Consider the following 27,500-nt stretch of genomic DNA (forward strand, 5'->3'; position numbering starts at 1 on the left):
AAGGGCCACTGGAGCTTTGGAGAAGTACGACAGCGAGGCACATTTACCTACTGCATATTGGTGCTTGTGCTGTCCAGCGAATCTGGTTGCTCTCAGAAGGTAAAGCAGTCAATACTCGGCTTAAATTTTTTATCATAATTTAACCAGGCTGTCAGCTTGGTCTCCACTGACATTCTGATCATATCATCTTGTCCTTTATGAAGGGTATTTTGAGGATATTTCATCATCAAGGCTGACGTATAAAAATGCCATTGCCCACCTGACTGTCACAACTGCTGAGGCAAAAATGTTTCCTTCGGCTGAGATCATCTTTGGCCAGTTCTGAGACAGTTTGTTTTGGAGAGAGAGAGAGAGAGAGAGTAAAAATCGCATGTCTTACTGCTTTGTTGAGAGAGAGAGAGAGAGAGTAAAAACCGCATGTTTTACTGCTTTGTTGAGAGAGAGAGAGAGAGAGAGAGAGTAAAAATCGCATGTCTTACTGCTTTGTTGAGAGAGAGAGAGAGAGAGAGAGAGAGAGAGAGAGAGAGAGAGAGAGAGAGAGAGAGAGAGTAAAAATCGCATGTTTACTGCTTTGTTGAGAGAGAGAGAGACGATAAAAATCGCATGTCTTACCGCTTTGTTCAGATAGAGAGAGCGCAATGAAATAGATAGAGAGAGAGAGAGAGCAGTGAAATAGAGAGAGAGGGAGCAATGAAATAGAGAGAGAGAGAGAGAGAGCAATGAAATAGAGAGAGAGAGAGAGAGAGAGATTGAGAGAGAGAGAGCAATGAAATAGAGAGAGAGAGCAATGAAATAGAGAGAGAGAGAGAGAATGCATGTATGTCAAGTCACAAGCCGATGGCGGACATTGCTCTAGAAACCGATTTAGGAACAGAGTTCCTCAGGTTAAATGCATCAGATTTCCTTGAATTATTTCCACGGCGACTAAATATTTTACATATTTTCATTTTTTACTCTCATATTTCAGTGAAGTACTGAGCTTCAACGTACGTTATTTGATTTTACAACTAAATTAAAAATAACAAGGAGTTTATTCCACGAGATCCCCGAATAATCGGATCAACTTTGACTCGAAAGGAAACCATTGGCGCGTGATGGAATTTGCCTGAGTGGAATCAGATTTAGAACAAAATCCGCTGCTGGCACACTCAAAGGTCCAGAGAGAGAGAGAGAGAGAGAGAGAGAGAGAGAGAGAGAGAGAGAGAGAGAGAGAGAGAGAGACTGTGTAAAAGAATAACGCATAATAGCATTACAGTATGAAGTTCTTTTTTTACGAAGTAATTCTTTACATTTTTCTAGGTATGGTTTTTTTATAGTGTACTGATATACAGTATGTATATATATATATATATATATATATATATATATATATATATATATATATATATATATATATATATATAATGTACAGTATAATATATATGAATATATATTATATATACATATATATACATATATTATACATATAAATACACACACACACACACACACACACACACATATATATATATATATATATATATATATATATATATATATATATATATATATATATATATATATATATATATATATATATATATATATATATATATATATATATATATATATATATATATATAGAGAGAGAGAGAGAGAGAGAGAGAGAGAGAGAGAGAGAGAGAGAAAGCCTCCTATTTGTTTTGATGAAAGAAAAGGTATTTAGGCAACGTTGATTTATGAAAATTTGGCTACAAATCCAAGCACTTACTACAATGAAAAGAGAGAGTTGGAGTCCTGGACAGCAAAATTGAAGAAAGGAAATTGGAACGGAGATTAAGTAAAAGGCTAAAAAAAGTGGTTGCAGTTAGGGGCCGAAAGGACGCTGCAAACAACCTTGAGTAATGCCTACAGTGCACCACATGAGATGCATTGACGGCAGTGCCCTTTATGGGGCCTATTTAGGTGATATATGCTTTGCAAGGCAACTCCAGGAAAGTCACAACAAGAGAGAGACTGTAAATTACGTCCCTTAAGAGAACTTCGCATTGATTTCACCCGTTTTCCAAGGCTTGTATGACGTCACATAGGCCAGGAATGTTACCCCAAACAAACTCCACATTGATTTCACCCATTATCCAAGGCTTGTATGACGTCGTATAGGCCAGGAAGTTGCCCCAAACGAACTTCACATTAAATTCAACAAACGTCTAAGGCTTGTATGACGTCGTATAGGCCAGGAAGTTGCCCCAAACGAACTTCACATTAAATTCAACAAACATCTAAGGCTTGTATGACGTCGTATAGGCCAGGAAGTTGCCCGAAACGAACTTCACATTAAATTCTACAAACATCTAAGGCTTGTATGACGTCGTATAGGCCAGGAAGTTGCCCCACACGAACTTCACATTAAATTCAACAAACATCTAAGGCTTGTATGTCGTCGTATAGGCCAGGAAGTTGCCCCAAACGAACTTCACATTAAATTCAACAAACATCTACGGCTTGTATGACGTCATACAGGCCAGGAATGTTAGCCCAAACTCAGAATCCTTCTGAGGCTTTTGGTCGCCTCTGGGATGACCCAGATGTTGTCATAGATATCAACTACTTTAAACAGAGATCGAGTTTCACCAATATTTGATTAATAATTATGGAGTGGGACAACAAGGTAAATATTATTACTGGAATTTGAGATTCTAGTCCTGGCGAGGAATAAATATGGAAAATGAGAAACAGAGCAATGTAAGGTTCTTTACATTTTATCTATATATCTATCTATCTCTATCTATCTATCTATTCATTTATTCATTTATTTTGTTATTCATTTATTTATTCATTCATTTATCTATCTATTTATCTGTCTATATATCTATCTTTCTATATATTTACTTATCTGTTTATTTTTCTAACTACCTATCTATATACTGTCTGTCTATCTCTCTATCTGTCTGTCTATTTATTGATTGAATGATTGATTTACTTACAATACCATCCCAAATACAAGTCTGCCTCAAGAATAATTAAATTTCCATTCAGTGGTTTTTTGTATTCGACTAAATGTAGTTCGTAACGAGTTTTTATCTATTAATCATGTTTATCTTTCCTTTTGAATGTAGGTCCTACTAGCTTTCATCTGTTAAATGTGTGGATTAAATATATTTTTTCCTTTTGAGAATAGGTTCTCAATTATTTGTTAGTTATCCCGACTATAAAAGTCCTCGTTCTAGAATTTCACAAAGTACAACTTTCTATTGTACTATCTTTCGTTGTTTTAAAAAGTTCCTGTTGAAAGCTTCTCTTAGGCTAGGCTCACGCGTAGTGTACCACAACAAAACCACACCACACCACAAACCAGTGGTTATAGTGTGGGCAGTTGGTTATTCATATAGAAAACGCTTTTTAATACTCAGACGAGCCAGTTACCGAAGTCGATTTCGACTGCTGCCGCAATGAGTGGCTGGCAACGCCCACAAAACTGTCGTCGCGTGGTTGGGCATAACTCACGGTCCGAAGACTCCAAAGTAGGAATGAGTGGCTGCTGAGAGTGAAACCTGTTGTTTCGTTGCTATGGAAACAACTAAAGATGCAATTTTGAATCAAACGTGAAATGGGCTCGCAGTTTTGATTTCTATAACTGGATGGACCCAAAACACCCGCTTCCTACGACGTCTCCTTCTTCGGCGTAATAACACCCATAGCAGAACTTCTTCACAAGAAACGTGTGTTACGTGTGAGCCTAGCATGAAACGTTACCCACTCCCTACTCCCCACCCCTCCAGGGTGAGTCTGAATTGCACCCGAGTGAAAAAGAAATTCATATACACGAGTTACGAAAACTTCTCAAAATATTCCAATAATTCACGCCATCGAGTGTTCGTCGTGACAGCTTGTTAGAGCAAGTGTCGACAACAATTTCACGAGGTTTCACATTCCCGGTTTTGCAACTTGCCATAGCGTTCAAATTCCGAGCGATTTTTATCCTGTAAATGGGAATTGCCTCTAGCTTTCAAAATCCAAGTGATTGTTATTCCTGACAAATAGGAATTGCCCCATTCCTTCCTCTCGTCGTGTTAACTCGATCCAGAATTCCAACAGCGGCAGCTGAGCAAGAGATGGTTAAGGTAAGATCTGAAAGCAATGCCGTGATTTAAAAGTATGCATTTTTTTTAGATTAATAGTATGTGTTTGGCACCAAGATACGCGATGTTTTCTGATTGTGTTTGTGGTACGGATGGTGTAACTGTAGTGTAAACTATTTTAGACGCAGCAGCCAAAATTCAAATACTATACTTCAATTTTCATAAAATATTACCTCGAAGTGAGTTGTATTTTACCAGTGTTAAGGCAGGTTTAGAGGCAAAAGTTATTTGTTTATTTGTTGCATAGACGGTGTTAATTATTTCACTTTGGTTTTATGTACAGCCCTCCACAGGGATATTTCCCTCCCTGGCGGGCCCTTCTACATTTTCAAAATAAGGTGCCTCTTATATTTTATAATTGTAAGGTATTTTAGACGTAACTATAATTCAGATACCTTATATAAATTTTTATGAAATATGACCTCGAAATGGTGTATACATTACCAAATTTAGGGTGAATTTAGAGGCAGAGGTTAGCTGACTTGTATTTGTGGTACAGACGGTGTAACTTGTAAGCTGTTTTAGACATTATTAAATTTAAATACATTATTTCATTTTACGTGAAATATTGCCTTATTATGGGATATATTTTACAAAATTTGAGTGAAGTTTAGAGGCAAATACTGTATTCCAGTTTTCATAAAATATTACTTCGATCTAGAATATGTTTTACCAACGTTATGGCAGTATTAGAAAGTAGTTATTTTTTCATCGAAGCAACGCCAAGTTAGTAGCTTTCTATATCAGGTACAGACTTTGTAAAGTGTAAGTCCTTTTCAACGTGACTAACATTTAAATAGATAATTTAATTTTCGTAAAACATTTCATAGATATGGGACATATATTTTACCAGCGTTAATATGAGATTAAAATAACTTTTTTCCCGAAATGGAACAGGCGTTGTAACATGTAGGCTCGGTGCTCGGTTATATACTACTAACATTCAAATGATTTATTTTCATTTTAGTAAAATATTACATAGGTATTTTACTAGTGTTAAGGTAAAATTAAAACATTAGATGGGGATTTTACCAGTGTCAAGGTAAAATTAAAACATTACATAGGTGCTTTACCAGTGTTAAGGTAGAATTTAAAACATTACATAGGTATTTTACTAGTCAGGTAACATTAAAACATTAGATAGATGTTTTACCAGTGTCAAGGTAAAATGAAAGCATTACATAGGTATTTTACCAGGGTTAAGGTAGAATGAAAACATTACATAGGTATTTTACCAGTGTTGAGGTAGAATTAAAACGTTACATAGGTATTTTACCAGTGTTGAGGTAGAATTAAAACATTACATAGGTGTTTTACCAGTGTTGAGTTAGAATTAAAACATTACATCGGTACTTTACCAGTGTTAAGGTAACATGAAAACATTACATAGGTATTTTACTAGTAAGGTAACATTAAAACATTATATAGGTATTTACCAGTGTCAAGGTAAAATTAAAAACAAATTTGATTATTTTACCCCCAAAATGGAACAATGTACCGTATAGGCTCGGCTGTATGCAACTAAAATTAAACTAATATATTTCGATTTTCGTAAAACGTAACCTTGATATGGGCTATATTTTGCCAAAATCATTTTGTTGTACTATTAACAGTTATAAACGCAACTAGGAATTGTAGCTTTATTTCAATTTTCGTAAAAGTCCGATAAATATGTTTTTACTCTATTATTAATATTTGTAAATGCAACAAGAATTCAAACAAACTACGAGTATTTCACTTTTCGTAAAAGGTAACCTTGATATGGGATATATTGTAACCAGCGTTAATGTACGATTGAAAACCAATTGGTTATTTGAAAATTCGTTTTTTTCCTCAAAAGAGGAACATGCAATATAACATATATAGGCTCGTTTATATGCAACTAAAGCTTAAATAATTTAATATAATTTTCATAAAAGTCACGTTGATATATACAGTAAATATTTTAAGTAATTTTAGTATATTAATATATTCAAAAGGAACTAAAATCTAAAAAATTTATTTTAATCTTCATAAATGTTAATATGGGCTATATTTTACCAAAGTAATTTCGCTATATATTATTATTTTTGTGCCTTTTACGTCAACAAACTATTTAAATCGATTAAATAGTAATGGTATTTAACTCTATTAAATACTAATGGTATTTAACTCGATTAAATACTAATGGTATTTAACTCGATTAAATACTAATAGGATTTAACTCAAATAAATACTAAGAGGATTTAACTCGAATAAATGTAAATAGTTTTTAACTTGATTAAGCAGTAATAGGATTTAACTCGAACAAGTACTAATAGGATTTATCCCGAATAAATACTAATAGGATTTAACCTGATTAAATACTAATAGTATTTAACTCGATTAAATGCTAATGGGAATTAACTCGAATAAATTCTAATGGGATTTAACCAGAATAAATACTAATGGGATTTAACTCGAATAAATGCTAATGGGATTTAACTCGAATAAATGCTAATGGGATTTAACTTGAATAAATACTCATGGATTTAACTCGAATAAATACTAATGGTATTTAACTCGAATAAATGGTAATGGGATTTAACTCAAATGAATGGTAATGGGATTTAACTCGAATAAATGCTAATGGGATTTACTCGAATAAATGCTAATGGGATTCAACCCGAATAAATGCTAATGTGATTTAACTCGAATAAATGCTAATGGATTTAAGCCGATTAAATGCTAATGGGATTTAAGTCGATTAAATGCTAATGGGATTTAAGTCGATTAAGTGCTAATGGGATTTAAGTCGATTAAATGCTAATGGGATTTAAGTCGATTAAATGCTAATGGGATTTAAGTCGATTAAATGCTAATGGGATTTAAGTCGATTAAATGCTAATGGGATTTAAGTCGATTAAATGCTAATGGATTTAAGTCGATTAAATGCTAATGGGATTTAAGTCGATTAAATGCTAATGGGATTTAAGTCGATTAAATGCTAATGGGATTTAAGTCGATTAAATGCTGATGGGATTTAAATCGATTAAATGCTAATGGGATTTAAAGTCGATTAAATGCTAATGGGATTTAAGTCGATTAAATGCTAATGGGATTTAAGTCGATTAAATGCTAATGGATTTAAGTCGATTAAATGCTAATGATTTAAGTCGATTAAATGCTAATGGGATTTAAGTCGATTAAATGCTAATGGGATTTAAGTCGATTAAATGCTAATGGGATTTAAGTCGATTAAATGCTAATGGGATTTAAGTCGATTAAATGCTAATGGGATTTAAGTCGATTAACTGCTAATGGGATTTAAGTCGATTAACTGCTAATGGGATTTAAGTCGATTAACTGCTAATGGATTTAAGTCGATTAAGTTAATGGATTTAAGTCGATTAAATGCTAATGGGATTTAAGTCGATTAAGTGCTAATGGATTTAAGTCGATTAAATGCTAATGATTTAAGTCGATTAAATGCTAATGGATTTAAGTCGATTAAATGCTAATGGGATTTAAGTCGATTAAATGCTAATGGGATTTAAGTCGATTAAATGCTAATGGGATTTAAGTCGATTAAATGCTAATGGGATTTAAGTCGATTAAATGCTAATGGGATTTAAGTCGATTAAATGCTAATGGGATTTAAGTCGATTAAATGCTAATGGGATTTAAGTCGATTAAATGCTAATGGGATTTAAGTCGATTAAATGCTAATGGGATTTAAGTCGATTAAATGCTAATGGGTTTAAGTCGATTAAATGCTATTGGATTTAAGTCGATTAAATGCTAATGGGATTTAAGTCGATTAAATGCTAATGGGATTTAAGTCGATTAAATGCTAATGAGATTTAAGTCGATTAAATGCTATTGGGATTTAACTCGATTGAATGCTATTGGGATTTAACTTGATTAAATGCTATTGGGATTCGACTCGATTAAAGACTCAAGGTATTTAACTCGATTAAAGACTCAAGGTATTTAACCCGATTAAAGACTCATGGGTATTTAACTCGATTAAATACTAATAGCAGCAACAGCTAATTTTTTGAAATTTATATACGCGAGTTCCTTCAAGATATAAACATTTGCATCGATTTCAGAATCTCTGTTTTGATCAGGTTTCATTAGATTATGAATAATTTAATATAATTTTTCCATAAAGTTATTACAATTGATTTGACACTATCTATAATGCTAATGAAACTTTAATTATGATAAATGAGTTACTTTTACTTTAACAACGTTAAAACGGTTTAGTCAAATGAATAAGTACTTTATTGACAACGAGTCATGATGATCTTCTAATATTTGGGTCATATTTATTAGGAAAAACATTCTAATCAGCTGAATATCGTCTTTCAAAAATAGAAATTTTAAATTAGTCTATCTTCCCAGGAAGCTGTAATTTGCAATATATATATATATATATATATATATATATATATATATATATATATATATATATATATATATATATATGCATATATATATATGTATATATGCATATATATATATATGTGTATATATATATGTATATAATATATATATAATATATATATATATATATATATATATATATATATATATATATATATATATATATATATATATATATATATTTCTTTGAATGTCCAAGGGATACTAACTTGATTTTGGACGGCAACGGATGAATTCAGGGAGTTCCTTATATTTATTACACATCTGACTCAATATTAGGACAATTTGTAGACAAACAAAGGAAAATCTATGGCGTAGGGCCTTCTCCATGTGAGGGAAAATTACGTAAACTCAAGGGTTCCCTTAACTAATTATATTTACATAACAAACACAGATCAGAAGAATGACGAATTACTGGGCCTGCTAAATGAATGAATCCTACACAGAATAAATATTCTACACCGAAGATGTCTTCATTAAACTGGAAACATCGCAGTGGGGGTAGAAGGGGAACTGTACATGGATAGAGCCGGGAGATTCCACACCCCCTATCTGCAATATATGCAAGACGGTTACTTGCAAGAATAATATGCTCAAAGAGAACTGAGGAAAATGCACAGATGGTGCCAGATAACTCAGTTCAGCACTAAATGCATAATTACGTTAACATTAAATACTCCAACACTGTTTACTGAAGGTGATCGCACAATGGAAAATAAATGGAAAATCAGACAGAGAAATAACAGGAATCGTGACTGACTAGGAAACCTTATTCCGGTACATTACCTTCTTCAAGATGACGGTGTCCTCGTTCGATAGGGGGCTGGCGATGGAGGAGGGAATTAAAATGCCACTACAAAATTATACTGGTTCGAGCCTCGGAGTCGAACACGGGGAAGGTTCAAGGGTCAGGCAAGGTTAAGGACATCTGTCATTGGTGGCGTTCGGAGCACTTCTCTCTCTTGATTTCTGTTGCATCGTCTATGAATAACCTTCGGGGATTACGCACCGCGTCCAACATAGGTGGCGCAAAGGTTAATCTTTGCCACCTTTTCTATATAGGCCACATGGCAGTAGTCAGTCTCATGGAGGGTTAACATAGTGAGGCGCCAATTTCTCTTTTTGGCCCCTCCCTCATCTGTTGTCCGGTGCCGTGGAGGAAGGCATCTTTGAAGGTCATCTGGGACAAGGCCTTAGGCAACCATTTTGAAGAGAGAGAGGGGTTAGGCTTAACCATTTTGGGGAATGAAGGAGAGAGTTTATGAAGGGGCGAGTGGAAACCCACGGTTCTAGTATTTAAAACAATTGAAGTTAATTTTATTTCTTTCTCAGCTACATTACAGATGTAAAAACAGACACACGTGGTTTGGAGAGAGGTCCCACTCGTTGCACCTCCCCAACCAAGTTACCATTCACACCCTAGATCGGGTGAGAATGATTACCAGCAAGCAAACTCACTGAAATATTTTACTTTACTTCTCTCTCATTTCCCTTTGGTGCCTTATAATTTAACTTAAACTTCTGCGTAGCAATTAATTCTAAGAGGCAAAATGACACTGTGACATTTACATTAACACAAAACAGCTCAGTGCCATTCGGGCACTCTAAACACAAGGTTTCGAGTCTGAGACTCGAGATTTATTACAAAGATTCACAAAGAGAATAGGTGACAGATTCAGAGTAATCAATGATTGTTAATAAAAGATGATGATTAGATATGCCGAAATTACATTCCTTAGCCTGTGGAAAATGGCTAGGTTCATTCTTTAGTCCAAGAAGGCCACAAAAGTAACTAGAGGGTGCGACTCCTCCGGCAGAATATTTTGCCAGTATCAACAATAATGGCACTGTGCCAAGTTGGCATTCATATAATAATAACTCTTGGCGAGGGCATATCGTATTTTAAATGCATCATGCTGTGGTAGGCATGAAAGGGGAGTCATAGGACTTATACAGTTGGCATATCTGTCAATGGCACTCTGCACTGGCAGAAGTGATTGAAGTAAAATGGGCCTTGGTAAGGCATAAAATAATGGTGGATAATAGTCAAAAGTAAGGAAGGGAAATGTTAAAGGAAAAGAGTAAGGGACAGGGTTATAAGGAAAATAGATGGGTGAAGGACGCTGACATCCAAAGTCTTTGTAGGATAAAGGGATGGCACTGTGCCATTTTGGAACGGGTGCCAGGAGAGCTCGGGGACCCTGTTTAAGCTACCTGGAATCATCCGTGCCCGTAGTATTTCCTCCACTGACCTCTCATACTTTGATGGTTTGTCTCAGTCAGGGAATCAGTGGAACCGAGCCTGGGGAGGGTATTTGAGTGCCACCAGTGTCGGCTTCTTTGATGGCTGATGCAGGGGCCTTCCTTGCAAGCTCTACCAAGATCCGTTGCAGTTCCTTGAGTTCATTGGCCATTTGAGACATGGCAGAATCCTTACTCACTGTTGTGTCTGTGGCAGACTGAGACAGAGAGGAAGCAGTCGTGGGGGGTGTGAGAGGCTTGCAGGTAAGAATGACCAGCTCAGGCACGGGTTGTTAGTCTGCACCCTTGGGTGAGCTTCCGCTGTGGTCGGAGGGATCCATCTCTCTTACCGGCATTGGTAGCGGAGTCAAGCCGGGAGAAAAGAGGGGACCCAGACTGGGATCTCTGGAATGGAGAGCAGGGGCATGCTCTGGCGCTGACACTAAGGCAGAGTCAGGCATTAATATTTGATTTGGAATTTGCTCATCGTTCGGGACGGACGGAGCGTGGCACGGCTCAGTGCACCCAAGTAACACTGGCAGAGATTGTGAATCAAGTGTGGGATCTCCTAGAGGGGGATCTATTTGGGGCCCTGGCACTGGCACTAGGGCAGGGCCGGGCACTGGAATGGGATCGGGAATCGATCTTGATGGAGGAAGCCACTGCGCATTGCACTCAGGTGGCACTGGCAGTGGAACGAATACAGACGGTTGAGGCTTACTTGTGCCTAATGAATAATTTGGGGGATTTGGAACCCTGGATTGCTGTAACTTAGATGGGGACTGGAAGTCCTGCCCCAGGAGGTCATAACCTCCAGGAATGTATTTGGCAACTGCAAGGCTGCAGATTTCAGATCTATGAGGTCTTGTGATCCTCAACTTGACAGTAGGAAGTATCTTCTTAAAGTGATTGATACCTTCAATCATGACGAGTTTACTTCGGTTAATGGCAGCTCCAGGGGGAACTTTGTATTTCCTTATGAGGAACATTTGTGCACCAGAACCATCAAATGCCTTGGCCTGGCTGGTGGGGCACCTAGCTCGGGGAAGTGCCACATAAATGGGATCCTGGGCTGGAGGACCTAAAGGTGTTGGGTCGGTGACTGCCAAGGCAAGGGCGGGTGTATTTGACTTATTATTATTAAGGCATCTTGCCCATTAGGCGGAGCGCCCATAGATCTTGCAAGCCGGGCAATAAGTCCGGCTATAATCTTTACCTGGAACTGTCCCATTGGTGGGAGCAAGCCCTTTACCCTTCGTCCACGACCCAGGTGTGGCTCGGGGTGTTGTCCTGTTTGAGGACGTAGAGGGGGCTTCTGGCTGATTCTCAGCCTTCAAGCAGCAATGTTGAGTGGGGTGCCCTGTTCTCTTACAGTACCCACACACAAGTTTCTTATGGGGGCGCCCCCAACGGCAGCACTCGACCACTGTCTTAGGTGCCTTATCGCATAGATGAGTGGTGAGAGCTGGTAGGGCATGAAATAAGAAGTCCTCGAGCTGGGAGAGTTAGAGGGCATCCTTCACACTAGTGGCTTCCAGAGATTCTAGCCATTGTTTTAGGGCCTGGGTCTTTTTGAAGATCCACTCAGACCAGGTTTGGCCTGATTCCATGGCATATTTCTCTACCTTTTCCTCCAATGGTCGGGAGTTATTTCAAAAGCTTTATAATGGCTTGGCGGACAAGGTCAAGACTTCCTTGATCCTCCGGGGGAAGAGCGTTGAATACAATGGCACCCTTCCCTTCAAGGTGCTTTCCCAGGATCAGATACACTTCTTCGGTAGAGGGCTGATAGGTTGTCAGGACCTTTTCAATGTGGTCGAGCCAGGCCTCAGTCTTGACTTTGCCCCATTTTCTTATGAGGGTGCCCACACTGCTGAGGGTTGAGTGAGGAGAGGGTGTTGGTATGTTGCACATGTCGTGAGCTGCCATCACAAGCTGGTGAGCTCTTTCTTTCTCCCTCTCCTGTCTTTCTGCCTCTTCCCTCTTCTCCTGGGCTATTCATTCCGCCGCCTTCTCCTCCTGCCTTTCTTTCTCCTTCTCCTGTCTTTCTGCCTCTTCTTGTTTCTCCAGGGCTTTTCTTTCTTTCTCCTTCTCCTGTCTTTCTGCCTCTCTTTCCGCCTTGGCATCATCTACTCTCTCTTGGACCCAATCCCGCAGGGCTTGTCCTGACAGTCCCATGTCCTTTCCAGCGGACATGTAGAACTTGAAATTCTCATTTTGCTGGGCTCTGGATGTCATAGACATCTTGAGATAACGCTTATATGGGCGTGACCCGTTAGAAAATCAGTATGTCTGAAAAGACTCAGGGCTGTTTGGGTGAACAGGTTCGTTATGTCTGACGAGACTCAATATGTCTGAAAAGACTTAAATTTCAGGGTTTCTGAAAAACACAGTTGTTCAGAATGAACGAAAATTTAATATGTCTGAATAAGACAAATTTCAGGGTGTCTTAAACACTCAATTGTTCAGAATGAACAAAAATTTAATATGTCTGAATAAGACAAATTTCAGGGTGTCTTAAACACTCAGTTGTTCAGAATGAACGAAAATTAGTATGTCTGAATAAGACAGATTTCAGGGTGTCTGAAGAGACTCAGTTAAAATTGATATGTCTGCATAAGACAAATTTCAGGGTGTCTGAAACACTCAGTTGTTCAGAATGAACGAAAATTAATATGTCTGAATAAGACAAATTTTAGGGTGTCTTAAACACTCGGTTGTTTAGAATAAACGAAAATTTAGCCCAGACTAACATAAGCCTTTATGTATATTTCATTTTGCGGAGAGACGCTGCAGAACTACATAAAAGAAAAAGGTTTACGGGGTTATACATTTATAGTGTGTAAAGATATTTTCCTTGCGCTGTCAAATAATGTTAAATGTGGCGTAATGAAAACAGTACATTGATCCTATCGAATATTAAAATTTCCAACGCACGAGGGTAAGACAAAAATGCTTAATATTATAACATGCACGGGGTAGTCTGGACTGCTGAGGTTATGCGTGGGGAAGGAAGAAATTATTTTCCCTTATCAGAAAAAACCTTAGCTCACACGTTACTAATAATAGTGTTCCAATGTTTACTTCTAGTCTCGTGACATTTGCCCACAAATGAATGCGTCAGGCGGGTTGTGGGGTTTGGGGGGCGGGGTGTCGTCTTGACCACGTGTCTGGCTTTTATCTGAGCCTACCCTTTTCCCCTGCTCGGGCCTCCTGCAGTAATGAATGAACGAGGAAATTCTCGCTGATATATTCGTCAATAAATAAATTTACAGGAATACTATTGGCTGGCTGAGGAGTAACCTACTCAGAGAATAAAGGATTTATTACTTTCAAAAATGCGGCGAGGTGCACATAAATGCGGCGAGGTGCACGGGCGTATGGATAAAAATTAGCGAGCGAAAGAAAGGGATAATGAGTGCTGTGCGTGCAGTTTTTATAACAATGGAATTTCTAATGGAACTCACAAATCAAAGATGGCGGACGGTTAGGGATAGGCCCAAATGGCCTGGAATTGAAGATTCCGTGTCGGAATTACTATTCTCTCGTCTTGAGAGCGGAAATTTAAATTCCTGAACACTTCCTAGCCTTCCCTTTCAATCAATCAATCAATCAATCAATCAATCAATCAAGAGAGAGAGAGAGAGAGAGAGAGATAAATCCAGCAATGCAAAAATAGCTGGAGTCAAAGCCTTGGTGGTCGCCTACAGTGTGCCTATCTGCAATAGGGCTCTATTCCTTTATTTGACTCTTCGACTGAGTTAGTCAATAGCTTCCTATTCTTAAAACATGCAGCTAACATGCGAAAGCACAAAATCTCGTGGAATTGTTAATACGCTCTCTCTTCTCATGAACTAATTTGGCATGCACGTTGTCTATCAATTACCTAACGCTGATTGCAGTCACTTTTCGCACCTAGCATAAACTTAAACATAATATTTCGGCATGTACTTGCGCTGTGGAACTGGCTCTTCTCATGTGCTTAAAATGGAGGGGGTATGATATTAGGGTCGTCTCTAATTATGCAGACCGGCTAGCAGTTGCTATTTTGCTGACAATTGCAAAGCAATTGAATTCTTGGCAAGGTACGCCAGTTGCTACGAATGTCCGAGGGATACTTACTTGATTCTGGGTGGCAATGGATGAATGCAGGAAGTTCCTTATATTTATTACACATCTGACTCTAATATAATTAGGACAATTCGTTGACAGACAAAAGAAAATCTGTGGCTTAGGGCCTTCATGTGAGGGAAAATTGCATAAACTCAAGGGTTCTCTTAACTAATTATATTAACATGACAAACACAGATCAGAAGAATGACAAATTACTGGGCCTGCTAAATGAATAAATCCTACACAGAATAGATATCCTACGCCAACGATGTCTTCATAACTGGAAACATCGCAGTGGGGGTAGAGGGGGGACTGCACATGGATAGAGCCGAGAGATTCCACAGTCAAGGCCTATCTGCAATGTATGCAAGACGGTTACCTGCGAGAATAATAAGACACTCAAAGGGAACTAAGGAAAATGCATGGATGGTGCCAAATAACTCAGTACAACACTAAATGCATAATTACGTTAATAATGAATGCTCCAACACAATTTACTGAAAAATCAGACAGAGAAATAACAGGAATCGTGGCTGACTAGGAAACCTTATTCTGGTACATTATCTTCTTCAAGATGACGGTGTCCTCATTCGATAGGGCACTGGCGATGAAGGAGGGAATTGAAATGCCACTACAAAATTATACTGGTTCGAGCCTCGGGGTCAAACACGTGGAAGGTTCAAGGGTCAGGCAAAGTTAAGGACATCCGTCCTTGGTGACGTTCGGAGTGCTTTTCTCTCTCGATTTCCATTGCATCATCTATAAATAACCTTCGGGGATTATGCACTGCATCCAACATAGGTGGCGCAAAGGTCAATCTTTGCCATGTTTTCTGAGGGGCCTTGTCCGTTGTCTGGCGCCATCAAGGAAGGCATCTTCGAAGGTCATCTGGAACAAGGCCTTAGGCAGTCATTTTGAACAGAGAAAGGGGTTAGGCTTAACCATTTTGGGGAATGAAGAGAGAGTTTATGAAGGGGTGAGTGAAGCCACAGTTCTAATAATTAAAACAATTGAAATTAATTTTTGTTTCTCAGCTACGTTACAGATGTAAAAACAGACACAGGTGGTTTGGAGAGAGAGTCCCATTCAAGTTGCAATATATATATATATATATATATATATATATATATATATATATATATATATATATATATATATATATATATATATATATATAGATAGATAGATATAGATAGATAGATAGATAGATAGATAGATACACCTGTATATATAGATAGATAGATAGATAGATACATAGATATATGTAGTATGTATAGTATATATATTTCATATGTATACAGTATATATATATATACTGTACACATGCATATACATGTGCATACATGTATGTACAACTATATATATTATATATGTATACAGTATATATATATATATATACATATATATATATATATATATATATATATATATATATATATATATATATATATATATATATATATATAAATTGTAGTAGCCACAATGCCCTCTTAACTTCTCGAATTTTTCCTCTTTTGGATATGCTTGTAAAAGCCGAAATATCCAAACGGAAGAAGAAATTGAAGAGCCTGTGAACGCCGGTCGCGGAAATGAACCCGCATTACCATATTCACAAGGAGGTCGCGTTGCCGACCTGACCACGAGAAGGATAAAAGTCTATTACCTCGTACATACATATACCTGTCGTTTTCAGATATATTTATTAGAGCTGGAATAGACCCATCCTCACCATCGAATAGTATTGTAATTTTAGATAAAGTTGACTACATATCACGTATGCAAGCCCTACTGGATGATGATACGACACAAAAAAAACTAACAAAAATCCCATTGATCAAGTCAAAAAAGTTTCAACAGCACAGTGAAAAAATCCTTAAAGATAAAAAAAAGAACTAATAGGTCAGTTGTCGGTAAAATATCCCTCGTTACCTTACTTATACGGATTAGTAAAAACACACAGAAAACAATCCTATGCGGCCTATTATCAGTACTGTTGGCTCAATATCATATAAACTTTCGAAATATATTACCAAACTCTTGTCTCCGTTACTTGGAACTATCTCAGATTCTCACGTATATAATAGTCTAGATTTAGTAGATAAATTAAACAAAATCACTTTTTGCCCCACTGATAGATTCGTTAGTTTTGATGTTTCTCTTTTTCCTAAAGTCCCTATAGATTCTATTTTAGAGTATCTTAGTAATGACTTAATCCATCATGAATTATCTCTACCTGCAAGTCATATAATTTCTCTCACTAGGTTGTGCATTTGTGATTGTAAGTTTATATTCAATGGTGCATTTTACCAACAAATTTTTGGTATGGCAATGGCCAACTCTTTATCCCCACTCCTCTCAAACTTGTACAAGGAATTCTTTGAAAAACGATATATACCCAATATCATTTATACTTCTTTAAAGTGGTATAGGTATGTTGACGATATTTTAACTGTTTTGCCTGCTGGTATTGATGTAAATGATTTACTCTGTAATTTGAATAACCAGGTACCATCCATTAAGTTTACGTTAGAATTAGAAAAAGACAGTTGCCTCCCATTATTAGATGTTTTAATACATAGAGAACCATTTCAATGTAAATTCAGTATTTATAGGAAACCAACCAACAACTTAACTTACGTCTATTTTTATTCAGGCCATCACCTTAACATCAAAATATAAATTTTTTCCTCTATGTTTTTACGAGCCTTGCGCATTGTCAGTCCCCAGTATTTGGATAAAGAAATTGAATACATAAAAAAATAGGGACAGATTTATGTTATCCTTCACATATACTAGATATTTGTTATAACAAAGCCCACAAAAAGTTTTATAGTGAAAGTAACATGAAGAAAGAAACCCCTAAGAACATTCTTAGCTTGCCTTATTTTAGTGGTTTTGAAAACAAAATCAATTATAATAACACACTCAAAAGAATGTTAATAAAAATAGCCCTAAAGAAAACAACAACATAATATATAAAATTCCATGTTTTGACTGCCCCTCTTTTTATATTGGCCAATCTAGCAAAGATTTAGATGTACTTATTAAGCAACATAAGTATTCTGTCAAAACTGGACAAACATCCAATGCTATGTTCATTCATTTAAGTGAAAACTCTCACAGGATAAATTGGACTGAAAGTTCAGTGATCGTTAGATCGAAAGATTTCTCTTCAAGAAATCTATTGAGTCCGCTATTATCCAGCTTACTTCCAGTTGTAATTTTAATCTTAGCCCTGGCATGTATTATTTGGACCCTGTATTAGAAAAATGTTCAAGAATGACCTAAAAGATAAAATCACTGACTTAATTACAAGTTAGTTACTTGATATATATTTTCTATATATACGTATGTTTAATATAATTTTTATTGGTAAATATGTTCATCTTGCAAAAAGTTATTATTGTATAAAAAAAAGAGAGAATTATTGTGTTTACTAAAAATTTTTAGATGGTCAGTCACGTCCCTGTATAATCTTTTAATTGTCCTGTCCCTGCTTCTGAACGGTTGATCCTAATCCTTTGGAAAACCTCTTAAATATTTAATCCTGTTTTGGCAGTTCTACTAATTCTTCAGTTGTGTTTTGGATTCAAGGTACATATGTTTCCTTTGTAATCCCCATCTGTCATTTATATGAGCTTTCTTTGTAAACATACTTTTTATTTCTTCAGTCTGCTAAGTAAAGGACCTATGTCGCCTCATGCACTCCAGTGTTTGTTTCCTTCTTTATATATTTTATCTTTATATATATATATATATATATATATATATATATATATATATATATATATATATAAATATATATATAAATACATATATGTATATATATATGATATAACCTAAATACATATATATATATATATACGTATAACCTAAATATATATTTAACTTTGTATATATGCGTATGTGTATATGTATATATTTGTGTATATTTGTACATGTATATATATGTATATAAATATGTATATTTAACAATTTTAAATACTCGTCACAAACGACAGTCATTATATAATTTATACGTTGCAATTATGCGAGTTTCACTGACAACTTTTAAATTAATGGCTTACGGTCATTCATAATCTATTTATCTCGCTCTCCCCGGTACAGAGAGAGAGAGAGAGAGAGAGAGAGAGAGAGAGAGAGAGAGAGAGAGAGAGAGAGAGAGAGATAGTAAATTTACTGCTAAACTGGTGTATTCGAAGCAGCTCGTCCGAGTGCAAGTTTGGAAAAACTCCTTAGAATTGTGTGATTAATCAATGTTTCTCTCTCTCTCTCTCTCTCTCTCTCTCTCTCTCTCTCTCTCTCTCTCTCTCTCTCTCATTTTCTTCGGCTATCAACTGATACTTTTTTTGCTTAACAAAATTTCTCTCTCTCTCTCTCTCTCTCTCTCTCTCTCTCTCTCTCTCTCTCTCTCTCTTCTCTCTCTCTCTCTCAGATTTTTTCGTTAATTTCTGATTACTTAACAAATTACTTACCCTGAAATCTCTCTCTCTCTCTCTCTCTCTCTCTCTCTCTCTCTCTCTCTCTCTCTCTCTCTCTCTCTCTCTCAGATTTTCTTCGTCTATCGGCTGATACTTTTTGCTTAACAAAAATTTTTCTCTCTCTCTCTCTCTCTCTCTCTCTCTCTCTCTCTCTCTCTCTCTCTCTCTCTCTCTCTCTGAAATTCAGATTTTTCGTTAATTTCTGATTACTTAACAAATTACCCCTGAAATCTCTCTCTCTCTCTCTCTCTCTCTCTCTCTCTCTCTCTCTCTCTCTCTCTCTCTCTCTCTCTCTCTCTCTCCTTCAGAAAAAGCCCCCCCCCAAAAAAAAAACTTGATATAGCTTCTCGATCAAACACTTTAATTGAAGTTCCGCGTCTTCCGTCTCTCGGCCTCACCTGCTCAGGTGAAACAGTGAATACTTGTCCTAATTAAACTTAGGTAAAGGTAGGATAAGGGCTTAGCGAGAATCCTTCGAAGGAGTTCGTCCTCAAGGAATCCTTCTTGAGCACGGGAAGGCTTTTATGTCCTCTGGCGACTGAAGGATTTCATTTGAAGGATTTTTGTTGTTTTTCGACACAATTGATAGAATGAATAGATTTGGTAGATTGAATACATGGATAAATTGAGGATTGTTTAAACTGCTTCGTTTTCTGAACAGATTCTCATTAGAATCTAATTTATTATTATTATTATTATTATTATTGTCTATCTTAGTCATTTTATTCGACTGGGTGGTATTTATAGTGTGGGGTTCCGGACTGCATCCTAACCTCCTTAGTAGTCCATCACTTTTGTATGTGCGTTGTTTCTACTGTAATCGCACGTTCCTCTGCATGAATCCTGGAGCTACTTCGGCATCTAGTTTTTCCAGGTTCCTTTTCAGGGATGATGATAATAATAATAATAATAATAATAATAATAATAATAATAATAATAATAATAATTAATTAATTAATAATAATAATAATAATAATATTATTATTAATGTATTATAATATTATAACTGTATATCTTGTATTTATTACTTTATATTTAAATTAATTTATTATTATTATTGAATTATTATTATTATTATTATAAATTATTATTATTATTATTATTATTATTTATTATGTGTTTTTGGAGAGTAATTTAACTTATATAATAATAATATTATATAATAATAATAACCCGTAATAATAATAATAATAATAATAGAATAATTAACTTATTATTATTATTATTATTATTATTATTATTATTTTTATTATTATTATTATTATTATTATTATTATTATTATTATTCATAAGTGCTGTTTAGGGATTCATTTTAACTAAGAAAATGTTATATTAATAATAATAATAATAATAATAATAATAATAATAATAATAATAATAATAATAATAATAATTATTATTAAGGATGCATTCTTTAAAAAGACACCTGTTGTATATATTAGGTTTACTAAGCTCATTTGTCTCGAATATCTTAATTTTTCATAGATATTTCTCTCTTAACTTGAAAAGATCGTCTCGCAGCATTTGGGGCAGATGATGGCTTCATCATAGATTATACGTTTTGTGTAAATTTTTTTCCCATTCTCTTCTCATCACTTTGGTGCATTAAACGACCGGTTTTTTCTCCCTGTACTGTATACTGTCAGTTCCTTTATACTGGCCATCAACTGTTTCAGTGGTCGATTTTGAAACGGAAAGAATTGTTTCCTGCGACATTTAACGTATTTCCTTTTATTCCCATTTTCCTCCAACATTTACCATATCTCCTTTTATTTCCCCTTTCCTCCGACGTTTAACATGTTTCCTTTCATTCCCATTTCGAGATCCGCTGACAACGTTTTTTTTTCAAAGGACCTCGCCCTCAGCGCATTCTGAACTAACAGATGAGCTCTTGTGGCTTGTGAAAGTGAAAGTATTCTTCGGTTACAAAAATATGTTTCAGGCTCTCTCTCTCTCTCTCTCTCTCTCTCTCTCTCTCTCTCTCTCTCTCTCTCTCTCTCTCTCTCTCTGTGATGTGACATTCTCTCGGTGCGACGTAATCGTTCATGGTCTGGATAATCTACCCGATAATATGCGTCTTACATACAATTAGCGAATGAAATATAGCTAAAAGTGTTCGCGAATTATCGGTGATTAGCTTAATATCAGATTAGAGCGAAAAACCGTCTAATAAGTTGTCTACGAGTGAATTAATAAAATCAGAAAATCATGGAGGAATCAGCCAACAGTGGCAAAACGTGGAGAAATCTAGCTTGCATCGGTGATATTCAATACGATGAATTGGCAGGAAGGAACTTGGTTTGCTGATCATGGAGATTAATTGCAACATTGACCAAAAAGATGTGAAATCATTCACAGACATATTGAAAGGATACGATCCTTCAAACTGGAGCAAATCTGTAGAAAATATAATGAAAATAATAGAAGAGATACCAATGAAAGTTCAAGTTATCAAAAGACTTATAAAGAAAATCTACAAAAATCAACACATTCCATCAAAGAAAATAAGTAAGGTGGAATTAGTGAATATATTGATTGATGCAATAGGCAAACGGATGCCTAAAGCATGTAAACTATGTAGAGTGTGGTATAGCATTGTAAATCCACAAAACCTGATTAGGAAATGCTATGCTTGCCACGTGCCGACACACCGTCATGTGCTGAAGTTGAGCAAAATAGAAATAAGGACACAAAAATATTTTGCTCAACATGTCTAGTATGGATAGACAAGGTCATTAAATCAAGACTTAATGTACAGATTGTGGAGGATGAAGAAGATGAAGAAGATGAAGAAGAGGAAGAAGAGGAAAATAGAGAAGAAAATAAGACTGAAGAGAGAGAAAAAGATTAATGAAAACAAAGAACAGGATAATAGTATGGATGCAGAGAAACTCATAGATTCTACATATGAGGCAATACAGCAACATACATATGAAGAAATAAATTATGACCTGATAAATCAAAATAAAATCCCAAAGAGGTTGTACCGGATCTCCATACTGAGGGGAATGAACAAGAAAAAAAAAGAAAAAAGAAAAGACACAGTATGCACCCTTTTGAAAAGAGGGAATTGCAGGTTTGGTGAAAGATGTTATTACAAACATCCCAAGATATGTCACAATTATGAGATCTATGGCAAATGTGCATATCTAGATGGCTATGAAGAGGAATGCAGAGATCTACATCCAAAAATATGTAGAAACTGGAAAGAAGGAAATGGATGTAGGTTTAATAAGAAATGTAGGTACATGCATCCTGTAGCCATGAAAGACCAAAATCAAAATCAAAAAAACATATAAAAAACCAAGGTAAAAATGAAACAAATAAAGAAAAGAACAAAGATCATGTGATGAAGGCAAAAAGCAAGCCAACAACACATTATGAAAAGTCAGCACCACGATATGAGCCATCAGCACCTAGATATAGCACAAGGATATGGAGATAAGTGCAGGTTTATGCACAAAGTGAATAAATATGAAGCTGGAAGAACAAATATAATGGAAAAGTTGGATTTTTAATGTACGAATTTCTGGAAATGAAAAAAGATCAACATATCAGAACAGGAAAGAGACATGGGAAAATCCTTATTATTACCCATATTAGATAATGGAGATAATATGCAAACAATCATAGTGATGAACGCGCAGGGTCTAGTTTCGAGTAACTCAAAAGAAAGATAGAGTTCTTAGAAGAACTAACCCAAAATGAAAAAAAATAGAAATATTGAATATAAGTGAAACCTGGTATTCCCAAGAGACTGGTAATGATGACCAGATAAAGGGTTTCCAAACTTATAGATCAGATAGAAAAATAGAAATCAAGGGGGACCGCGATATATGGGAGAGATGCCAATCAAGGAAAAATCTGTGAGAAATATAGTAACACAGAATGTGAATTAATAGCGGTAGAATTTGAATCTGAAAAATTAGTGAACATTGTAATATATAGACCCCTAATACTAAAGAGTTTGACATAATAATTGAAAAATTGGATGAAATATGTAGAAATCACAAGGACTGGACTATACTCCTAACCGGAGACTTTAACTTTCCTTTTGTAGAATGGAAAGAACGAATAGAGACTGTGGTTGTATTTATACATATAAAAAGAGACAATAGTAGTGCAGAAGATAAGAGGCAATTTGAAAAGCTATTAGATATGCTACTAGAACATAACATTCAGCAAATAAATCACCTACCAACAAGAAAGGATAATATTTTAGACCTAGTATTTGTGAATGAGGTGAACTATGTTAAAGAAATAATAGTATATAACACGAGTATTTCGGACCATAATGTCATAGAACTAACAGTCCGTTCCAGAACATACGAAAACAAAAGAAAAGCAAGAGACGAAAAAAATGGGAAGGATATGGAAAATACAATTTCTATAGTAAGAATATAAATTGGTCAAAAATAAATGAAGAATTAAACAAAGAATGGGAAAACATATTTGTAAGTGATGATATACAGGTAAATACCGATATATTATATAAAATATTAGAGGAAATAGTGGAAAAATATATACCGAAGAAAAAAGTAAGCATCAGTCACGAATTCCAAGAGACAGAAGGATCTTGTTCCAGAAAATTAGAAAGTGGAAAAAGCTCTTGCAAAAGAAAAGAATGCATGGAAAGTGATGGAACTAAAAAGTAAGATAGAAAATGCAGAACAAAAGATTATACAATCAAAAGAAAATGAAAAATGGAACCTAGAAGAAATGACACTACAAAATATCAAGCAAAACCCTAAAATTTTTTTATTCATATGCAAAAAGATGAATAAAATAAGAGTAGAAATAGGCCCTCTAAGAATTGAAGGGCGATTAACGAATGAAAAAAGGAAATATGTAACATATTAGCAGAAAGATATAAGAGTGAATTTACACTAGAATTGACAATGAAGATAATGATACAGAAATAAGAGATGAAAATACTGAATACTTATCAGATATAGATATTACAGAAGCCGATATTGTGCAGGCTATTAATGAAATTAAAAATGGATCAGCAGCAGGACCAGATGGAGTACCTGCCATATTGTTAAAGAAAGTGGTTCATTCAATCATAAAGCCGCTAGCAATATTATTAAGACAAAGTATAGATACAGGCAAGATTTATGATGAGCATAAATTAGCATATATTACTCCTACTTTCAAAAGTGGTTCAAGACTAGAGGCAAGTAATTATAGGCCTGTGAGTCTGACATCTCATATTATGAAAGTATATGAAAGGGTAATGAAAAAAATATAATGAAACATTTAATGAAAAATAGATTGTTCAATATAGGACAACATGGTTTTGTACCCGGAAAAAGTACACAAACCCAACTGTTAGTCCACCATGAAAGCATATATAAAAATATGATAAATGAAAAAGATACAGATGTGGTTTACCTAGACTTTGCAAAAGCTTTTGACAAGGTAGATCATAATATATTAGCGAAAAAAATTAGAAAACATAACATTGTTGACAAAGTAGGAAGATGGATAAAAGAATTTTTGCAAAATAGAAAACAGATAGTGATTGCAAACGATGAGAAATCGGATGAAGCTACGGTAATATCGGTGTACCACAGGGTACGGTGTTAGCTGCATTGCTGTTTGTGATTATGATTGCAGACATAGACAGTAATGTTAAGGACTCAGTAGTAAGAAGTTTCAGATGACACAAGAATAAGTAGAGAAATTGCTTGTGATGAAGATAGGAACTCGCTACAAAGAGACCTAAACAAAATATATAAATGGGCAGAGATAAATAGGATGGTATTTAACTCTGATAAATTTGAATCAATGAACTATGGTGATAAAGTAGGAATGCTATATGCATATAAAGGACCTAATAATGAGACAATCACAAACAAGGAAGCAGTTAAAGACCTTGGTGTGATGTTGAATAGGAATATGTTATGCAATGATCAAATAGCAATTCTATTGGCAAAATGCAAAGCAAAAATGGGAATGTTGTTCCGGCACTTCAAAACAAGAAAAGCTGAACACATGATTATGCTTTATAAAACGTACGTACGTAGTCCACTTTGAATATTGCAATATAATATGGTACCCACACTACCAAAAGGATATTGCACAAATAGAGAGTGTACAAAGGTCATTTACAGCTAGAATAGAAGAAGTTAAGGACCTTGACTACTGGGAAAGACTACAATTCTTAAATTTATATAGTCTTGAAAGGAGAAGAGAACGCTACATGGTAATTCAAGCATGGAAACAGATAGAAGGAATTACCAAAAAACATCATGGAACTAAAATTATCAAAAAAGAGCAAGCAGAGGTAGATTAATAGTGCCAAAAACTATACCAGGAAAATTAAGGAAAGCACACAGGACATTAATCCACCACGCACCAGCATCGATAATGCAGCGTCTATTCAATGCGCTACCAGCTCATCTGAGGAACATAACAGGAGTGAGCGTAGATGTGTTTGAGAATAAGCTCGACAAATATCTAAGATGCATCCCAGACCATCCAAGACTGGAAGATGCAAAATATACCGGAAGATGCGTTAGCAACTCTCTGGTAGACATCAAAGTGCCTCACACTGAGGACCTGGGAACCAACAAATTGTAAGGTCTGTAATTCTCTCTCTGTCTCTCTCTCTCTCTCTCTCTCTCTCTTAAACGTTTCATATTTCAGTTTGTGTTTTTTTCTCCTTTATATTCTCCATTTTATAAATTTTCTCTCTCTCTACAACTCTATCTTTATGTCTCTAACATCTGAATCTCTTGTTCCATATTTGGACGTTGTTTCCACTCTCTCTCTCTCTCTCTCTCTCTCTCTCTCTCTCTCTCTCTCTCTCTCTCTCTCTCTCTCTCTCTCACACCATTGCTCTCTTTTCAGAACTCTCTCTTACAATTGTGGGAAGATATATTGCTTTCCTCTTCAGGTTAACTGCAAGTAACTGAAAGTCTCCTCGTTGTTCTCAAAGATTTAAACTCTGAAATATGGTCTTTTATATATTACGACGTGTAATGACATCTCTTTCTCTCTACCACTCTGTAATGCATTAGCTTTAGGAAGTAATATCGGAGACATTGCTCTCAAAGGCTTTTTTTTTATTATACTCTAGTTTTTAGCTTTTAGTTTAGGAATATAGTTTTTCATTCTTTTGAAAAATCCTCTCTCTCTCCAATTTCTGAAAACTGGAATCTCGTTTTTCTAATCTCTAGGGATACGATATTGTATAACACCTACTTCTCAAAGAAAGAACTTTTGAACTATTATAGCATGAATAAAAACTCTCTATGATTGCATAAACGACCAAATTTCCTCTCTATATACATTAAAAGGAAGAAATAATCTCTTCTCTCTTCCACAGATGGCTGAACAGGGATTTCAGTGTCTTACATCAACTATGTTTTCTCTCCCTCATCTTCTGTTATATTTACTTACATGTTGACATTCATGCCTCTAATCGTTCAGGTATTTGTTCATGCTCATCATCTTTCCCCTCACTTTCAGTTTACATCTATTTCTTCTTCTCTCGTTTAACCTGCTTTTCCCATTTTTATATCCTGTAAGTCGATTCAGCCAATCTCTTGAAGGACTTTGATCTCTCGTTGGGATCTCTTCTCTCTCGATCGGCTGCCTCTGCCTGACATCGCTTGACTCGGTAGGGCATGTGTACATGTATTGTACTAAATCCCCTCTCCCTTTCTCCCAGCAGCGAGGAGAATTGAGCTCTTCTCTCGACAGTCTCGAGACGTGTGAGGTGTCTGTTATGTCTTTAGAAGATGTTGGGAGTGGCTTTGTTTGTGTGTGTATTAGTCTGTAACACCCATTTGCTTTCAGGCAACCTATCTGTTGATTTCTCATACATAATCCGGGGTGTTTACACAGATAGCAAAGTGAACGACTCTCTGACCAGTCGGCTGCGGATTTGAACCGGCGCCACAGACCTTGAAATCCGAGGCGGCTTCTCTTTTCGTAGCCATCGACCTCTTTTCAGTTTACAGAGGACAGAGACGCTAAATTAATTTTGGTGTACTGTTGTCTTATGGAACCTCTTCTTATTATTACCAATCAACTGTGTTATCAGCAGACATCATCTACTCATATTCTGTATAAAAATGCTGAACTTTTCTTGCTCATAACTTTGGACATAGACATACACTCTCTC

At 35.7% G+C, this 27,500-nt stretch overlaps 1 long non-coding RNA gene across 1 annotated transcript in view; it reads left to right on the forward strand.

The window, feature by feature from the left end:
- Positions 1 to 1,665: 1,665 nt before the first annotated feature.
- Positions 1,666 to 27,500, forward strand: part of LOC136832104 (uncharacterized) — a 149,920-nt gene continuing 124,085 nt past the window's right edge. Inside the window, exon 1 of the long non-coding RNA XR_010851054.1 lies at positions 1,666 to 4,103. This is a non-coding gene — a long non-coding RNA (uncharacterized lncRNA). The remainder of the gene's footprint in view (positions 4,104 to 27,500) is intronic.

This window comes from Macrobrachium rosenbergii, chromosome 49 (assembly GCF_040412425.1).
Source record: "Macrobrachium rosenbergii isolate ZJJX-2024 chromosome 49, ASM4041242v1, whole genome shotgun sequence".
Lineage (NCBI taxonomy): Eukaryota > Metazoa > Arthropoda > Malacostraca > Decapoda > Palaemonidae > Macrobrachium > Macrobrachium rosenbergii.